General features: G+C 48.4%; 1 protein-coding gene across 2 annotated transcripts in view; it reads right to left on the minus strand.

Moving 5' to 3' along the window:
- The window catches only part of TMEM132C (transmembrane protein 132C), a 464,089-nt gene that overhangs the window by 65,549 nt on the left and 381,795 nt on the right, over positions 1-16,745 (minus strand). The window lies entirely within an intron of this gene.

Genomic DNA, 16,745 nt, shown 5'->3' on the forward strand with positions numbered 1-16,745 from the left:
TGACCCAATTTTCCCCAACTAGAAACCATTTATTCAAATGTAGTAAATCCAAACTTATATCCTTTGTATTAGACAAACTCTTGCATGCACATTTGTAATGCTGATAGGCAAGATCGAACATGCGCCCTTTAGAGCTTAGTGCAGGAGCCTCTAAGCGCATGTGAGCTAAAATCCACCTGAGCCTTTAGCACATGAACTAAAAACCAACTGGCTTTTAGTCCATGCAGTAGAGGCTTATGCACTAAGCTCCAGAGGTCCCAGGTTTAATTCCACCTTTCCATGTTACACATTGACAGCCCATTTACTTTAACTGTACTCTCTAAAGGTATGTCTACACTACCCCCCTAGTTCGAACTAGGGGGGTAATGTAGTCATTTGGAGTTGCAAATGAAGCCCGGGATTTGAATTTCCCGGGCTTCATTTGCATGATGCCGGCCAGCGCCATTTTTAAATGCCGGCTAGTTCGGACCCCGTGCCGCGTGTAGGTGTACAGCTAGTACGGAATAGGAAGCCTAATCCGAACTAGCTAGTCTGTGCCGCGTGTAGCCGCGCGGCACGGAGTCCGAACTAGCCGGCATTTAAAAATGGCGCCGGCCGGCATCATGCAAATGAAGCCCGGGAAATTCAAATCCCGGGCTTCATTTGCAACTCCGAATGACTACATTCCCCCCCCTAGTTCGAACTGGGGGGTAGTGTAGACATACCCTAATATACAAAACAAAATATTTTCAATTTTTTTCATCCCAGAAAGCTCTGCTTCCCAACAGCTTCTGCCTTGTACCCATATTACAGGCAAACTAAGGGTCCAAAAGCTTTCTACTGGACAAGGGAACCACGATTTACATGCCAAAATTCAACTTCAGGGCTGTTTATTAAGATGAGCGCGGGAGCTGCAAAGTTTCAAACTCAATTCAAACTTCTCCACATTTGGATGCAGGCCATTTGAAGAGTTGGTGTCTCGTATCTGGACAAGAACTTTGAAGATTTTGTTTCTTTTGAAATGGCCGAATGTAAGGAATCCAGCAGGTGTTAGTGAGGCTATAACCCACAGAGCAAATAAGAAGGAAATCTGAAAGCCTAAAATCAGATCTGAAAGGGTAAAAACCTTTTAATCCACCTCCAACACAGCTAACAGTGGTTTCATTTTTCAAGCGAGTTCAACATCACGCTGCTCCTAAGACTGACTTCTAGGTAGAATTTCAAGGCTTTATGCAGCCTTTTAACTTCCAGCTGTAAAAAGTGAATAAAAATCAGCAAAAGCACCAAAGGCCATTCTTGCAGCACAAAGGTCAAGAGGAATTTGCTATCAAAAGAAGCAAAATTGGGCACTGATGCTCTAGCCATTGTTTTCAATTCAAAGGTAACTGATTTACATTACATTTTCTTTCTTTCTTTCTTTCTTTCTTTCTTTCTTTCTTTCTTTCTTTCTTTCTTTCTTTCTTTCTTTCTTTCTTTCTTTCTTTCTTTCTTTCTTTCTTTCTTTCTTTCTTTCTTTCTTTCTTTCTCCAGTCTTACAATATTTTACTCTGAGGCTATGTCTACACTGCAGGGAAAAGTCGGAAAAATATATATAAATTGCAAACTGTCTACACAGGACCAAATGTTGGAAAAACACCCCCTTTCAGAAGATCCCTTCTTTCTCATAGAATGAAGTTTACAGGGATGCCAAAGAATGCATCTGCTCTTTCAAAAATTGTTTCTGAAAAGCAGACATGTTCCTTGGATATGGCAGAGCTTATCCAGGATATCTCCGTTATCTCGAAAAAGCTCTGCAGTATAGACATAGCCTGAGTTTCATCTCTTCCTCTTATTAAAAAAAAAAGACGGAATAGATAATAGAAGAAGGAATATTGATATTTCTGGACAAGTCAGAAACCCCTGTGGGAGCCTAAGGAATTTATATACACACACCTGTATCCCACATTGTAAGTCTAAAATTTCCAAAAACTAAAAATTATGTCTCTCAGTCCCTTCTGAAGCCCCTGAGTATGAAGCCTGTTTTTACAGAGAGAGAACACCTACTATATCCCACTGGTTCTGATGGGTACTCGGCAATTTTGAAAATCAGGATACTTTTGTTAAACACATGACTTTAAGAGCCTAACTTGTAAAAATCTTGCCCCATAAAGGGTTCCATGTACTGTTACTTTTGTACAAATACTTTTAGACATGTAAGCACACACACAAACAAAAAAGTGAAATCTTCAGAATTTCTAAAACTTTAATAAACAAGAATTTTCTTAAAAAAAAATCACCTTCATGTAGGATTCAAACTTCAATAATCCAGCCAGCCACTTAAAGGGCTAAATGTACTACAACTTTTGCTGTCTATTTTCAATACTGATAGCATCATATGTCATGTTGCTGTTCTTTGCCTCAGTCTCTAAACACATTTACTTATTTTTTGTGTCTGAGAATGTTAAATTGTGCAAACTAAAGGTTCTGAGCAGTGAGAGTGCTTGTGGAAGTGACAGAACATCTTTTTAGGCTATCTCCAGTCTGCTCTAAAATGACTATATTCTGATCAAGTTTGTCTTTAGCTACTAGAGTGAATTACAGATGTAGAAATCTAATTTAAATGGACAGGCTCAGAATAAGAGACATCTCATAAACAGAAGTACAACTTTAAGCACCGAACATATTGTATAGCTTGGGTATTTCTCAATGCTTTTATCCAATGCCAGACCATTAGAGCAAACCAACAGAACAAAAAGGGCATGTCCATACTAAGAAATGATTTTGAAATAACCAAATTTGAAATAATAGCTCCCAAAATAACTATTTCAAAATTAGCTTATTCCCCAAAGAAATAGCCACCCCATTATTTTGAAATAACAGGCTTGGTGGTATGGACGCTCCACTTTTTATTTTGAAATAAGGGAGTTATTCTGAAATAACTCCATAGTATAGACCAGGGTGAACAGATGTGAACACAAGATGAGATGATGCACATGTAACATCAGCTTGACACTGTGCATAACGATGGGTGTAACTCACAAATGATTTGAATGGGAACCACCAGAGCTTACTTCAGCATTGAATTCACCATGTCCCATAAAGTAGGTAATCAGTGGGATAAAATAAATAACAGGAAGCAGAATATTGAAGAGGGTAGCAGTGAGGTGTTGTATATAAGGCCACAAGCTATTGATCTGATGTTGGATGACAAATCATGTGTTCCTGAGATCCTTTAACACTGAGGCCCTATCCCGATATCACAAGGAAGAAAAAGCCAGCTGCTCACCTAAACTGGTATCCCAAAAGGATGATAGTGAAACTTCTGAAAGTGTGTTATAGTAGCAGCAGCCTTACCAAGATTACTTCACATTGCAGCTAAGCTCTGGGGGTATGTCTACACAACAGCGTTATTTTGAAATATCTTATTTAATAATCAAAATAGTTCATTCGAAATAAGATATTTTGAAATAACGTGTCTGCACACAAAATGCATTTCAAAATAGCATTTTGCTATTTTGAAACAGTGTGTCCACACTGATTGGACGCTGAATCTAATTTAAGGCCAACTGAAACCGGTTCCAGCAGGGCATCAGGTCAGTAGTTACTTTGTGTGGCTGCTGCCTGAGGCTATCTGAGGCTTAGAGGGACCCCCCAGACAGCTAGTTCTCAGCTTTCCCTGCTTGCTTGCCTACTTCACTGAGGGATAGCAAAGAATTTTTGTCTCTGTCTGCTTTGGTTGCCCTGACTCGAGACACCACAGCACTTGGCACCATGGAGCCAGAGCTGCCCCTGGGCACTCTGGTGCTCATTTTGGATGTCTTGTTGCAAGCCTGGCAACAATTGCTGGAGTCTGCCTCGCAGCATCTGCTGCAGCCCGACCCCCAGGCCCTCTTCTAGGCCCTCCTGGGGGATGAGGAGGAGCAGCAGCAGTGCCTGGATGCCAGAGCGTCCTGCCACATTTGGCATCTGGACACGAGCAATGACTGGTGGGACCACATCGTCCTGGAGCGCTGGGGAGACCAACAATAGACCCAGAACTTCAGAATGAAGGACACCTTCCTTGAGCTCTGTCAGTGGCTTGCCCCTGCTCTGCAGTTATGGGACACGCACATGAGGCCCGCCATTCCCCTCCAGAAGTGTGTGGCCATTGCCCTCTGAAAGCTCTCCACACTGGATAGCTACCGATCCATGGGGAACCAGTTCAGCATGGGGAGATCCACCGTGGAGCAGTGCTCATGCAGGCATGGCAGTCTCTGGTCATTGTGCCTGGGAGGGGGCCAAGGAGGGCATGGGCTACCCCAGGGAAAAGGGGGGGAGGTGGTGCAAGTCCCCTCCCCAGGAGGGTTTGTTCTGTCCCAGCTGCACAATGGACTGCCCGTGGTGGCCAGGATTGCAGGGGGCGTTGCTCCTGGGGAGAGGGTGCAGGGCAGTGGTGGGGAAGGAGCACTGTCAGCCACCCAGGCACCCCGGTGACTCTCGGTTTTGTGTGTCCCTTTGCAGGTGGTCAAGGCCATCAATAGAGTGCTGCTCCGCAGAGTCATCCACCTCACTGATGTGGATGTGGTGATCAAGGGATTTGGTGCCCTGGGCTTCCCCACCTGCAGGAGGGCAATCGACGGGACGCACATCCCCATCCGTGACCCAGACCACCATGCCTCCCTGTACATAAACTGGAAGGGATACTTCTCAGTCATCCTGCAGGCTGTGTCTGACCACCGGGGCCGCTTCCTGGACATTAACATGGGCTGGTCCAGCAAAGCACACGATGTGCGGGTGTACTGCAGCTCCTCTGTGTGCCAGAAGCTGTACGCCGGGACTTTCTTCCCCGACTGCCACATCAGGGTTGGGGACGTGGATGTGCCTGGTGGGGGATGCGGCCTACCCCCTACAGCCCTGGCTCATGAAGCCCTACACGGGACACCTCAACCCCTCCCAGCAGGCCTTTAATTTCAGGCTTAGCAGGGCCCGCGTTGTGGTGGAGGGGGCGTTCAGCTGGCTGAAGGCCCAATTTAGATGCCTCCTCATCCACCTGGACCTCTCTGAGAGGAATATTCCACATGCTGTGGCATGCGGTGTGCTGCACAATTTGTGCGAAAGGAAGGGGAAGGTTTTCCTACCAGCCTGGATGGCAGAGGCCAACCACTTGGCTGGCCTGTATGCACAGCCCCGCATTGCTGCCAGCAGGGAGGCCCATTGGGAGGCTGTTGGTATCCAGGAGGCCCTGTGGGAGAAATTCCAGATGGAGGTCTCCCTGGTGTGCCCCACTGGGGGTTTGTGCCTTATTCCACCCTCATGTCCTTCCACTTTCCCCTCCCTAACTCCCCTTCCTGATGTACAATAAAAACACATGTGTTGCCAAAAACAAACTCTCTTTATTGAACATAACTGGCGTGTGTGTGTGTGTGTGGGGGGGGGGAATGAGGGTGGGAGAGAGGAGGCAAGAGGTTGGGAGAGGTGAGGGGTAAACCTGGGAGGAGGGAGCTGGAAGGGGGAGGCGAGGGGAGGAAGGGGGAGGAGAAGCTCAGGGTTGGGGTTGCTGGTCCATCTGTTTCCCAGCATTGTAGGTGCGGGGGCATTGGCGTCCCCAGGGGGAGCAGGTATGGAGAGTGGGGCGAGTGGGGAGTGGGAGGAGAAAGAGGCGGGAGGGGGAGCAGGAGTGGGAGGAGGAGTGATAGATAGGGTGGCAGCAGGATCTGGAACAGCAGAAGGTTCCAGTCTCTGAATCAGGGTCTGCATGTGGTCGCGGATGGCACGGCTCTGGTCAAGCAGCTCTCGCTAGTTCTCCCGCCGCAGCTGCAGGTCTTCATGAACCCAGTGCTCCAGGATGTGGACCTGGCTTCATATGAGCCCCAGGTGCTGCTGCTGGTACTCCTCCTGGTTCCAGGTCAGCCTGCTGGCCCTGCACTCGCAGTTGCTACAGCTGTGGAGAAACAAGAGAAGTGGTCAGTTCTCCCTGGGGACACAATGGGTGAAGCCCAGCCCCCCTCCGCACGGTGAGGATGGCAGGACTTCACACTATCAGAGACAATGTGCTTGCACACAGGCCATGTTTGGCATATCCTGTTATCTGTGGGAGTGTGAGCTTGGGACGGCACCCATGCCCCTGTGCTATATATAGAGTGGGGGTGGGGAGGGAGGAGAGATGTGCCCTGCCTCTGCGTAGAGGGGGCTTGTGGAGGGAGGGCATCATGTAGTGTCCCTCCCCAGGGTCAGGAGCACATAATATGCCTTCATACATACACGCGTGTGGGTAACAGGCCAGAGCTCCTGCGTGGCAGCCAGCTGGGGCCACATGTCCAGGGTGGCACAGCACTTGCACAGGTTGCTGCATGCTCCATGGTCAGCAAGGCTCACGCGCACGGTCCCTGGGCTCCCTCTCCCCCTCCCCCCCGCATAAGGGGACCGTGATGGCACTCACATGTCGAGGCCTCCCCAGCCTTGGATGACACCGGTGACATGGCTTCCGTGATGCCTCAGGGGTCCTGGGTGAGAGCCATACTCCCTTCAGGCTCCTGCAACTCCTGGCCGTCGTCATCGTTCTCCTCCTCCTCCTCTGTGCCCTACTCAGGGCCCTCTGCCCCAGGGTCGATGACCACCTGCGGGGCACGGACCGTCTGACCCCCAGGATGCGGTCCAGGGCATCATAATGGGGGAAAAGGTCTGGGTCAGCCTCTCATTGGGAGCTGCCCCCGGGCATAGGCCTGCCTCAGCTCTTTGATTTTCATGCGCACCTGCTCCATGTAGATGGCCGCATTCCTGTGTCTAGTGTGGTGATCATGGAAATTGGAGGCCTCCCCCCAAACCTCAATCAGGGCCATGATCTCCACTTTGGACCAGGAAGGCACCTGCCTTTTGCAGGCCCTGGTAGGCTCCTAGGAGCTGCCAGCCTGCTCCGGGGAGTGGTGGAGGGCTGGCTGCCAGTGGTTGCTGGCTCATGCTGGGCTGGGGCAGCGACTGCTGGGTCTGTGCTGGCAGGCTTGCAGCTGGCACAGGCACTGTGGCCACAGTCTACCCCTTTAAGGGATCCGGGTCTGGGGGAGGGGAGGAGCAGAAGAGTTTTCCTGGTTTTGACCAGAGTGGCCACCTGGGCACCCTGGGAAGGGCTGGAGGCCCCCTATTTTGAAATAAGCGTCTACACAGTGCTTATTTTGATTTAGCTATTTCGAATTTGGCATTATTCCTTGTGGAATGAGGTTTACCAAATTCAAATTAAGCGCTCTGCTATTTTGATTCAGTTTCGAAATAGTGGTTTGGCTGTGTAGACACTAGTAAAATTATTTTGAAATAATGGCTGTTACTTTGAAATAACTTGCTGTGTAGACACACCCTTAGTCTGGGCCAAAGCAATGGATTTGCCTAATAGATAACAGCATTTCATCCCTCAAATCTGGTATCCTGCCTTCACCAGATCCATGCCCGTGGCTTAAATTCAGCTGCAAAAATCTGGAGCAGAGCACAAATATTTTTAAACCCACAGAGCTGACGCCCTAGAAATAGTCCCAGGAAATATTATTTGAGCATTTAAGTCTCGCCTCAGCCTCTTCACCCTCCCTGAAATCAGAGACTGCCACTTTACTGGACAAAAGAAAATGATCTGTGCCTTTAGAAGACAAAAGCATAGAAAGCCAACACCAATGATAATACTGTTTTCTCTGTTACATGGCACAGAGTTGATAGGCCAGTCATTTAATAACAATCCATCATTTCTGTTTATCTTTTTCCAGTGGATCATTACTGAGGGATATGATGCCTAAATGGGCTTGATGCAGAGATACTATCATAAAGTTTATAAAACCTACTGAAATTCCCCAAGTCCTTTCTGGACAAAAAAAGGTGCAAAATTTGACTACTGGCACATTATGAGCAATTATGATACCTCACTCTCCTGCCCTCGGCTAATGGTTTCATTAAGGGAAATTGAACACATCTGAATAGATTTAGTTTGATTAATTACTTCAGGGACTGCAGCCACAGGAAAAAAAATTATCAAAAATCAAAGACTTAGTTTGTCATGATAAAGGCTCACTGAAGTTTTAGGGTTTTTTCCCCCCATGGACCAGCATCAGCTTCAGGAACACTCAGAACACATTGTGCATAAAGGAAATAGAAACATATTAGACAGATTCACTAATAGTTAATATAATTAGTATGATTAGAAATCCTTGATATTAGTAGGGAATCAGTAGCTATGGTACCACGGCATCTGGTCCATCAAAACAAGGATGGAAACCCTTCACACTTCATCTCCAATTAAATCAGTCACAACTCATCATTGCTGTACAGTACAGGCATTGGTGCAGTATCATCTGCGAACAAATTACAAAATATTGCTTAAGCAGCTTCAAAGCTGCAGACGCTTCTAGCCATCAGCCTTCAAGTGCAATATGCTACTGCACGCACAAGTGTATGCTTAAAAAAAGACAGGGGGCATAATTCTCACATCTTTGCCCAGACATTTGGCACTGGAATGGGGGAGAAGGGGCACAGGAGACTTGAAGACACCATTGTCTGCACTGCATGCTGAGGTAGCTTACCTCCATATCTTTTGTTCTGCTTCTCACAGTTTACTAATGGCCATGGAAGCAGAGAATATTGGTAGCACAGTGCTTTCTAGCCATGCTCCCTGCCCATCTTTCTTCTTCATCTCACCACACACCTCCTTTGTTGGGGGGCTAGAAGTAGGGTCAGGAGAGAAGATCCCTGAACAGGGAGTACTCCAAGGAGGATATTTCCATCCCATTATGCTCCCCTTATTCAATGAAAGACCTGTTTGTGGGCCCAATTCTGTTACACTATCAGCACACGTATGCACAGGCTGTTAAGCAGCAAACTATAAAACAAAAACAAAAGAAAGAAGATGTGGCTAAAAAGGTCTCTCAAAAAGCTGAACAAAACCTCAGAGGAGAGAGAGAAAGAAACAAACATGTCTGAAATAAAACTAAGATTGGCCGCTCAGCAGAGAAAAGTGTTTTATAATGGTCTAATTTAACAATGTGTTTAAAGAGCTCTTGGGGTCTGATTGAAAAATCCCTCAATGTCTGGAAATTGAGTTTCCAAACTCCACCAGATTGTGTGTTGTTATTGCAGCAGTCTGAGGTATTCATCAGTGCAAGTTAATGGTGGAGTGGACATCGGTCCTTTGAGATCACGTTGGGTGACATTAGAAACAACTGTCACAACATTTGGTATTGGCCCTACTTGCACTTTGAATAAGAACAGAAAACTTTTTTTATAGAAAAGCAATATGCTGTTTAGTTTGTATTCTATTCTGTGGATGCACACTGGTTACTAAGAAACCGTATGAAAGACACAGAACGAAGAGGTATGTAATTTTAACAATCACAATGCTGTGGCTATTTCTCCTTTCTTTAATTTAAGAGATTCCCCCAAGAACTAGTCTACTTTTTGTGCAAGCAGCCATTGGACATTTTTAGTTTAAAATCAAATCTAGTTTGAGCCGTGAAAGTACCAAAAACCATTTACAGACAGTGTTGAGGTTTGCTTCCTGTTTATTTTTAAAAAATTGACAAACTAACGCAAAGTAAAGTTAAAAATAAGAAAAGAAATACAATGAATCCTGAGCAGGCACCAATATTCAATCTGAAATGAGGATGTTATAAATGTTTTATGATCCCCTAACTGCCCCCCTCCAGTGATTTCCAAAGTGAACCTAATGAATCTGTACCCACTGAAATTAGTGGAAGTTGTGTGGCTAGATCTTCTAGTAAGCTATGCAGATCTGCAGTTGACTTCATAACTTTGCCAGCGTCCAGTGGGCATGATGCCTACAACACAACTACAAAGCCATGCATTTGGTAGGAAGAATAAGAAGAGTGGCAGGATTCTGATTGGGAGATGTCTTCCTGCAACACACAAATACACTAAGGGTGCGTCTAGACTGGCAAGATTTTGCGCAATAGCGCCCGCTTTTGCGCAAAATCTTGCTGCCTGTCTACACTGGCAGCGAGTATTTGCGCAAGAACACTGACTTTGCACTGTACAAAATCAGTGGTTCTTGCACAAATACTCTGATGCTCCCGCTCAGAGACAAGCCCTCTTGCACAAGTATTCTTGTGCAAGAGGGCCAGTGTAGACAGTCAAGTTGATTTCTTGCGCAAGAAAGCCCTATGGCTAAAATGGCCATCGGAGCTTTCTTGCGCAAGAGAGCGTCTACACTGGCACGGATGCTTTTGCACAAAAGCAAATCTTTTGCGCAAAGGCACATTCCAGTATAGATGCTCTCTTGCGCAAATACTTTTAACGGAAAAACGTTTCCATTAAAAGTATTTGCGCAAAATCATGCCAGTCTAGACGCAGCCTAATACTTTTCCAATATATAAAGGGAAACATAATTATCACTTGTACATATTTCAACAACAGACAGAAATATTAAGGAACATTTTTATGCTTGTTTCTCTACTGGCTTGATAAGATTAATGTAGCATTGTAGCTATGTCAGTCCCATAGATAGAAAAGGTGGGTACCAACGTTTCTTTCCCCTACAGAGGTTGCCCCAATAAAATATATTAGCTTACCTGCCGTATCTCTCCGGTAAGATTAATGTTCTCACTGGGACAAGCACCTAAAAACAACTGATTTATCTGATGTAGGAGAAATTATTCTAAAAATTAACTGTTACATTTCAGCTGTAACCTAATGTTTTTATTATCTACAAAATATCTGAGCATTCTCAGCCCAAAAAAATGTATCATACCACATTCTATATCAAGCTACAGATGTGTTTTGCTTTCTGGATATACAACACTTTTAAGAAAGGACCAAACCATCAGACTGCCCCAGGAGGCAGAAAAGACATAAAATGGGATCTCCTTCTATATAATCCTAAAGTTACATCCATGGCCTCAGAATAAGACCTGAGATCACAATGATGCAAGGAAATGGGGGGGGGGGGGAGGGAGGAGAAAGTCCATCTACTCATAGCTACATACAAGTATGTTATAGAATCTTTAGGTCTTGTTCCACATTCATTGTAATGGTTCCTTACAGAGTCACATGAATCAGATTGGAAGCCTAGACAGCTATCCTACCTCTTTTAGCCAAGTACTTAATTAGTTGTGACTCAAGTGCCGCCAGACAAGTTAGGGCAGGGAAAAGACTCACATTTGTTTGTCTCAGTGTAGCTGTAGCTGAAAGATGATGCAATTAAAAAGCCCAAATGCTGGAAATGATACATTATACACATAACAACTGGAAGGAAGGTTTACTCAGAGTAACATCACCCTGCATTCCTTGCAAAGACAAAACTCCCTTGGAAGTCCATGAGCCGCTCTGAAATTCCTTTCTGTGTGTGCAAATTATGGAGGCACAGGGATTTAGATGCTATGTACATGCACCCTGAGCTGGTGCTTAAATACCTCTGAAGATCTGGGCCCTGACTAAACCTCACTTACACATGGGTAAATGAGGAGTTATTTCATTAGTATTAAAATGGCATTAAAACAGTGTGAGATCTTACATTTATACTGGAGTATGCAGGAAGCGGAGTGCCCTAGGGCTGGAATAAAGAATTGGATGTAAATATTAATTATAGTATGGCAAGTCAAAATTCTCAGTTCCTCAATAACATGTGAAGTTTTTAGACTCCAAGCCAATGCTACTGACAGAATACAGACTAGCAGAGACCTTTGGGCAGATCCTGATCTAAGTTACACAAGTATAACCATCAACTAACTGCATTTAAGGTAGCATAGACCAGAATCTTTCCTTCCAACCAATTTCACAGGACACGGGATATTCAACGGAAAGATGTGCTTTCTTAGAAAGAGAAAAAACAAAAACCAGAACACAATGTGGATGTGTTATAGCCAGAGTAGAGAGGCTGCATGTGCTCATATCTGGTTGGCTGCCTATTCCTGAATGGTAGGCACCAATACAGTTAACTCTCCAGGAATCTGGCACTTTTGTTCCAATCCTAGAACTTCCACTAACATCTGTGGGAGCTCTGTGAAAAGACCAAAGTAGAGAATATGGCTCTTAGTTGCTTGGATTTAGCTGAAGAGCAATTCCTATGTTCATCCAACCTCTGAATTGTAAGAAGGCAAGCATTCAAGCTTGACTAATTTAGGAACTAATTCAACATTAAATCGCTGCAGAATGAGGAAGCAAAGTGACAGCTGTTTAATTAAACTCTAAATCCGATTAGATGGTGTTATCAAGAGAAATCCACTGGAGCCTAAGGTCATGAGAATGGTCCTGTTTACAGTCTGAAAATGCTATAAGTGGAACTACGTAGCATAATGTTAATCATAGCTTAGGTTGAATCTGAATTAAGGTTTCTCCCTGAACACAGGGACAGTCTGCACGTCTGGGGAGGCTATGCAGATGCACTGGTGGTGTTTTCATTTAGAAGGCAAGTTTTTTGCAAGCCTTTGTGGGAGAAGGGCCTTCGTGTATAATGATTTTAGAACTAGGAAAGTATTTACACTATGGTAAAAGAAAATGGGAAGCAAGCATCTAGGCGTTACTGAGAACACATGAATTGTTGAAGATACTGTAAATGTAGAGAAACTCTCAGGGCAGTGCTCTATTTCTACTGTTCTTTACCCATTACACCCAGATTAGCAGCAATACTCTGGCAATGGAAGGAAGCCACAAGGGAGGAATGCTGGGTTGGGGGAGACACAAAAAAGGTCAGCTGTCCATGTGCTAGTAAATATTATTCTGATAAGTGCTAAATTATGCATCACAAGTTTTCACGGCATTGTCATTAAAATGGTGTTCCCTGTCTCACGACACTGCAGACAACTGTTACGCTGCTGTGTGAGCCTGCCTGACACGATGGTTGCAGATTTGCCTTATTAATGTTATGGAGATTACAACTGATTAACAAACGGATGCTGTTAGGCTGTGGATTTTGTTTATCTACATAATCCTGTGATTAAAAATAAATTATACATCTAGCTTTCAGCCAACTGGGTTCTTTGACACTCCACAGACCCAGGTCTGGTATATGTGAGGGGCAGGGGAGTTGATATTTAGGATTTGAATCCTTAGCACACACTTTAAAATGGTGGTGCTCAAACGGTTGCAGTTCCGCTAACAGGGCAAAATGGGCAATTGCCCCAGAGCCTGGTGATTCAAAGGGGCCCAGTAGCCCTGGCTGCCATAACTGCTACTTCAGCAGTATGGCGGTGGCTGCAGCTATGGGTTCTTTAAGGGCTGAGGGAAAGGGCACAGCATGCTCTGAACAGAACTGAGAGCCAGCTGCCTCACTCCTTCCAGGAGCACAGAGCTGGGCCTCTCCCCTCTTTGCTGGGGGGCCCACAGAGGCTGTCAGCTCCACTGAACATTTGTGCTGGGACTCCCTTCAAAATAGCAAGCCTCTGACTGCAACCCCCATAAAAATTAAAAACACTGAACACCATTATGAATGCCGGAGGCAACGCAGGGTTTGGCATGGAAGTTGACTGCTCTTGTCTCCCTTGCTATGTGACCGCATGACCTTCTGAAAGGTTCTGACACCCATTTTTAAGAACTGCTGCTTTAAAATGACCGAGGAAAGCTTTCTAAGGAAAAGCATTTGAATCATCTCTGATGAGCACACTGATACAAGTTCAAGTCAGGGGAAGCATGTACAACCAGTGTGCCCTCTTACTTTTTCCATCCATGTGTGGAATAAATTTTGATATGTGCACTGAGGCATGTGTGGAATATGCACCACCAGTAGAAACACATGCTGCTGACTATGGGTGCTTTGCTAATCAGCTGGATGGCACCTGACTCACTCCTGGATGGTTGCCCACGTGTTCAGCTAACAGAGAACACTGCTTATTGGTTGAAATGTTTTCTCTTACTTGATTACACTCTTATGAATTGAACAGATAACATGCTCGATCTACTCTAATGGTGGGCAACCGGCACCCATGGGGCTTCTGTATGTGGCCCATGAAACATTTAGTTTACTGTTACCCACACACAGGATTACCAGATTCTGCTGGTTTTCATCGACATAGTATTTTTCCTCCAAATATTACAATAGTGACATGCACATTTAGGGTATGTCTACACTACAAAGTTAATTTGAACTAACAGATGTTAGTTTGAATTAACTTTCATAGGCGCTACACTAGCACTCCATTAGTTCAAACTTAATTCAAACTAGCGGAGCGCTTAATTCGAACTAGGTAAACCTCATTCTACGAGGACTAACGCCTAGTTCGAACTAGCTAGTTTGAATTAAGGGCTGTGTAGCCACTTAATTCGAACTAGTGGGAGGCTAACCCTTCCCAGCTTGCCCTGGTGGCCACTCTGGCCAACACCAGGGAAACTTGTCTGTCCCCCTCCTGGCCCCGGAGCCCTTAGAGGGCCATGGGCTGGCTACACAGTTTGTGCCAGTTGCAAGGCTGCCAGCACCCAGCCAGCAGACCCTGCACCTGCCACGCCATGAGCCAGCCACCCGAGGCCACCCAGCCCTCCCCCTCTTCCCGGGACGAGCCTGGCGGCTCCCAGGAGCCTGCCCGGGGCCGCAAGAGGCGGGCGCCCGCTTGGTCTAGTGCGGAGATTGTGGACCTCATCGAGGTTTGGGCGGAAGCCTCCAATGTCCACGATCTCTGCACTAGCCACAGGAACGCGGCTGTCTACGGCCACATGGCTGACAGCCTGGCCACCAGAGGCCACCAGCGGACCCGGGAGCAGGTCTGCTGCAAAATAAAGGACCTGCAGCAGTCCTACTCCTGGGCCTGCCTGCCAGGGGCCGACCCGGAGGCCTGCCTCCACTTTCAGGCCCTGGACCGCATCCTGGGGGCTCACGCCGTCCATGTCCCCCGGGTGGTCATCGATCCCGGGGCAGAGGGACCGGTCCTGGACACCGAGGAGAAGCAGCCGGAGGATGCTGCGAGCCAGGAGCCTGCCAGGAGCCTGCCCAGGACCCAGGACCCCCGAGGAACCCCACAGACAACATCTCCTGTGTCGTCCGAGACCGGGGAGGCCTCCACCTGTGAGTACCATCATGCTCCCCTTATGTGTACGGGGCGGTGGGGGGGAGAGGGAGCCCAAGGACCGTGCGCCTGGGCCTTGCCCACCATGGAGCAGCAGCTGGGTGTCATGCAGGGGCCCTGGCCTTGCAGAGGGGGGCTGGGTTTCACTCACCTTGTCCCCAGGGAGAACTGACCGCTGCTCTTGTTTCACCACAGCCGCAGCACCTGGGACTGCAGGGCGCACTACCCTGCCTGCAACAGCCACCCGCACCCGGGCCAGCTGGCGTGCCAGAAATCAGGAGGACTACCAGCGGTGGCACCTCCGGTTCATGGAGCAGCTGCTTCGCAACCAGGAGCACTGGGTCCAGGAGGACCTTCGGCTGTGCCAGCGGAGTGTGGATGCGCTGGAGGAGCAGGGCCATGGCCTCAGAGGCCACCTCCAGACCCTGGTGGACCAGATCCGGACAGCCCCCCGCTGGGCTTCCTGGATGGCGGCGGTGCAGGGCTGAGCGTACTGGCCAGCCATGCGGTCAGCCTCAGCCATCCAGGCTGGCAGGAAAGCCTCCCCCTTCCTCTCGCACAAATTGTGCAGCACAGAACATGCTGCCACCATGGGAGGGATGTTGTGCTCGGCGAGGTCGAGGCGGGTGAGGAGGCACCTAAATCGGGATTTCAGTCGCCTGAAGGCCCCCTCAATGATGATGCGGGCCCTGGTGAGCCTGGCATTAAAGGCCTGGCGGGACGGATTGAGGTGCCCCGTGTAGGGCTTCATCAGCCACGGCTGCAGTGGGTAGGCGGCATCCCCCACCAGACAGATGGGCATGTCCACGTCCCCGACCCTGATGTGGCGGTCGGGGAAGAAGGTCCCGTCCTGCAGCCGCTGGCACACGGAGGAGTTGCGGTACACCCTGGCGTCGTGTGCCTTGCCGGACCAGCCCACATTAATGTCCATGAACTGTCCCCGGTGGTCACACACAGCCTGCAGGAGGATGGAGAAGTACCCCTTGCGGTTCACGTACTGGGAGGCCTGGTGTTCCGGGGCACGGATGGGGATGTGCATCCCGTCGATGGCTCCCCCGCAGTTGGGGAAGCCGAGGGCGCCGAACCCCCAGATGACAGCGTTTGGGTCGGTGAGGCGGACCACCCTGCGGAGCAGCACCCGGTTGATGGCCTTGACCACCCGCGGAGAGACACAGCAAAGCGCGAATCAGTGGGGCGCCCGGGTGGCTGGGAGCATTCGTGCCCTGGCAGTGCCCCGCATCCCACTCCCGGGAGCAACCCCCCCAGGCGGCGTGTAGTACGGCTGGGAGAGACTGGCCCCTCTGGTGCGGGGCACTTTTGCCTCCTCCCCCCCTGAACCCCTGTTTTCCCTGGGGCGGCCCATTCCCTGGGGCGGCCCCAGTGGCTGGCGAGTGCCGTACCTGCATGAGCATCGCTCTGACGGTGGATCTCCCCACGCCGAACTGGTTCCCGACGGATCGGTAGCTGTCCAGCGTGGAGAGCTTCCAGAGGGCGATGGCCACACGCTTCTGGAGGGGGATGGCGGGCCTCATGTGAGTGTCCCTTCTGCGCAGAGCAGGGGCGAGCCACTCGCAGAGCTCCAGGAAGGTGTCCCTCTTCATCCTGAAGTTCTGGGTTCACTGTTGGTCTCCCCAGCGCTCCAGGACGATGCGGTCCCACCAGTCGCTGCTGGTGTCCAGACGCCAGATGCGGCAGGGCACACCAGCGCCCGGGCGCCGCCGCAGCTGCTCCATGGCTCCCAAAGTGGCCAGGTGGAGAGGCAGGGGGCTGACGTGCACCAGGTGGAACCAGGCAGCCTCCAGCCATTGCTCGCAGGCTTGCAGCAGCAAG

The sequence above is a fragment of the Pelodiscus sinensis genome, chromosome Z (assembly GCF_052426305.1).
Source record: "Pelodiscus sinensis isolate ZL-2025 chromosome Z, ASM5242630v1, whole genome shotgun sequence".
NCBI lineage: Eukaryota > Metazoa > Chordata > Testudines > Trionychidae > Pelodiscus > Pelodiscus sinensis.